Genomic DNA, 3,294 nt, shown 5'->3' with positions numbered 1-3,294 from the left:
CCCTTTGCAGGCCTGGCAAGGTCATTTGCTCCGGGGGGTGCAGGGGCTGCTCCCAGCCACAGACCACACCTGGCGGGATGCGGGAGGGGGCTGGCTGGCCCGGGAGCCGCCTGGGCTGCGCGGCTTGTCCACGGTCGTGTCAGATGGGAAGGCAAAGAGTGCCCCCAGCCCTGCACTTAATACTGCAGGGAAGGTCGGCCGACTGACCCTCACTTGGGAGCCAGGGAAAGGCTGCTACCGAGCCCCAGGTCGGCGTGCCCCGAGTACCCCAAGGAGTGCGACATGGGGAGATGCAGAGGGAGCACCCAAACCCCTTTGGCTGCCGGTGGGATTCAGGCTCTGAAGCCCATCCGTCCTTTCCCCCCAGCAGTCCATGAGGGAAGCCCGGCTCTCAGAACAAAAGCCTGCACGCGCCTCCTATTGTCACTATAGCAGGGTGCTGGACAGACGCGGCAGGCTAGACCGACTGATGCTCCACTGCCCAAGAGGCTGGCTGGGAAGTTGTATGGGCAGGAAGGAAGGTGAAGCTGCCAACCTTGTAACAGAAAGATCAGCCTCTCCGTGGCTAACAGCCGCCTGCTGCTCCTTGCAGTGCTCTTCGGTGGTGACAGAAGCAACGAGAAACAATAGACTGCAGAAGCCGGGTGGGTGGGACACCCGTGCGAGCCTGCGAGCGGAAAGGATCGCAGGGTGCTCGCAGAGACTGTCCCTCTGGTTGATTCCCCTGCCGCAGCTTTGCGTTTCCTGAATGATTTCCCTTTAAGTGCATTTAAAAATAACTCAGATTCAGGCGGGTGGTGGCGGCAGGCCAGTGCTGTGGCTGCCCAGCTCGCGTGCGGGGTTCTTGTTCTGCGACTGGAAGTTACATGGCTCCTTGTACAAGCGTCTGTCTGAGCGGGCGCACGTGTTTTGTCTCTGCCCGTCTGAATTTGCGTCTGTCTGCCAGTGCGTCTCTCACAAAGGTTTTTCTATTCCGGTTTCTGCTTTGAATGTAGCTGAGGATTTAGACCCGATCCTCGCTGGCTGTAAACCCTATTGCTAAAGTGCAGTGCACAAAAACAAGGACCAGGCAAGAGAGGGCCAGTCCTGTGTGCTCTTCTAGTGGCATTTGAATCACAGGAGTTTGTCCAGGGGGGAAAAGTCAGGAGCACAAAAAGCTGTTGCAGGATGCCGGCTGCCCATTGAGTTGACCTAGCATCAGACAATTAGCCCCGCCAGACTTGTTACTATCATTGTGCTGCTGAGCCTCTGAAGTGCTCCATGGCACCGCTCCAGGACAATGACTTCACTGGCCAGATGTCTTGTGCCACATGGCCGTGACCCTGTCCAGAGTGACGTCAAAATTGATGGATCTGTTTATTTATTTATTTTGCGTTTGGCGCTTGTGGGCTTCGGGCCAGGCTCTCTGCATGCGGGCACTGTCCTCTCTGCTCTGTCTCCTCCATCCGTGCAAGCAAAACGGCTCGCAGAATACCCGGCTGGACCTTTTTCAAGAGCCAGTCGTTTAAGCCTGGAATTATGAAGTATGTTCCCAAATGGCCGGACACAGTCTGCCTGTTGCAGTGAGAAGGAGAGATTATGATAGAGAAGGCAGCTGGTATATATCTAGAGGGGAACATCAGGGGAAGTGACTGGTGTAAACCGCTGGATGCACTGAGTGAAGAGCAGTGACACGTTCAGGCTTGGGGCAATACAAAATGAGCTGTACTGTCCCAAATTGAATTCATGCTCTCCTCTTCTCCCTACACTTTTCCTCCTTCCCCACCCATTCGGTTACAGTTGTGGGCACCATACATGCAAGAAAAGTCCTTGCCTTAAAACTCCCATGGCCTAAACAGACCGAGGCACTGAGATTGAGTATTTTGCCCACATAGGAATTTAGTCCACGTTACCTGCCCCCACCCCAGAGCCAAAAGACATTGCCTTCCTTTCCTATGGCACCCGCTCCGTGCTATCACAGCAACCCAGTCATTGTATAACAATCAGTGGTTTTCTGCCCCCTGGCCCAGGTGACAGCTGCACCGTATTTGATCACTCAGCAACGATCCCTAAATCACACCTAGATAACCAGATTGGGTTTTGATTGTTGTATACGGGAGGAAAAAAATCTGCTACGTGAAAGATCAGGGTGTGCATAAACACACCCTCCTTAGGAGGCATCCTGTAGTAAAGCTACCGGTAAAATGAGGGTAATCTGCATTTGCAATCAAATCTAATTACACCTCACAGTGCTTGGTGCCAGCAAAACTCAGTCCTTTCACTTCCTGCCTCCTGCTTTATAGAGACCAGCCCCTAGGAAGAAAACCACACTTTTATTTTTGCTTTTACTACTTAAATAAGCACAGGCCTAGAGATTAGCAGGTAAACTCTGTTGCTCTTTTGCACCGTGTGGAGACATGCACAATCCCAGTTCCCGTAAACAAACGTAATTACCTGGAAAGACCAGTTTTCAGTGGCATTTGCATGTAATCCCCAATAGATGCTCATGGTTTCATCTGTCTGGCTCGCAGAGCCTTTTGTGTAGCTAATCCCGTGGCCCAGGAAGCGCAGGGAGGGAGTTGTGACTCGGCACAGTTGATGATGGCAGCGGAAAAGGGCCTGCGCTGAAGGGTCCCAAACCACCCTCCTCCCTGCAGGTTCGCACAGCAACCGAGTCGGACGAGCGGCCCGCTCTTAATGGGTGGGTGCCCGCTGGCGCCGTGCCAGCCTGGAGGCTCGCACCCAGTCCCTATTCAGTCTTGGCTCAGGCAACACTTACATTGAAGTCACTGCGTTTGGCACTAGGGGCCACATCCTATAGCCCTTATTCATGTACAGCACAGGAATCAATCCTGTGTCCTTTCTTATGGGTGGGGGGGCAGGCAAAGTATGGCCTTAATGTGCTGCGACCCCTAGAAAACTTGTAAAACCCATGTGAAAGAGAGGATCAGGGAAAGGAATAGCCAGAAAGCTTCCTGCTGGAGATCCCTACCACCAGGCAAGGGTTTGCCAGGCACAAAATGTCGCTGACAAGGAACCCCCCCGGCCGTATTTATTCTAGATGTCTACCCCAGTGCCCTCTGCCATCCCTTCATCTCTACACCCATCCAGTCCTCAGCCAGCAGCAGTGCCTGGGGGCAAGGAGGAGAGGGCAGGAGGAGAAACATGTTGAGCCTCTTCTGGCAGAGGAGGTCTAAGCCTTACATGGCACATGCAAAGATTTGCAATGCCTTTCTTCATTACCCTGATGCTTGGCCATCCCTCAGGCACTCGCGAACCAACATCCTGCTCCGAGCAGGGCTGTCATCAGGCGGG

Source organism: Alligator sinensis, unplaced genomic scaffold (assembly GCF_000455745.1).
Source record: "Alligator sinensis unplaced genomic scaffold, ASM45574v1 scaffold569_1, whole genome shotgun sequence".
Lineage (NCBI taxonomy): Eukaryota > Metazoa > Chordata > Crocodylia > Alligatoridae > Alligator > Alligator sinensis.
Note: the sequence above shows the minus strand (reverse complement) of the source record.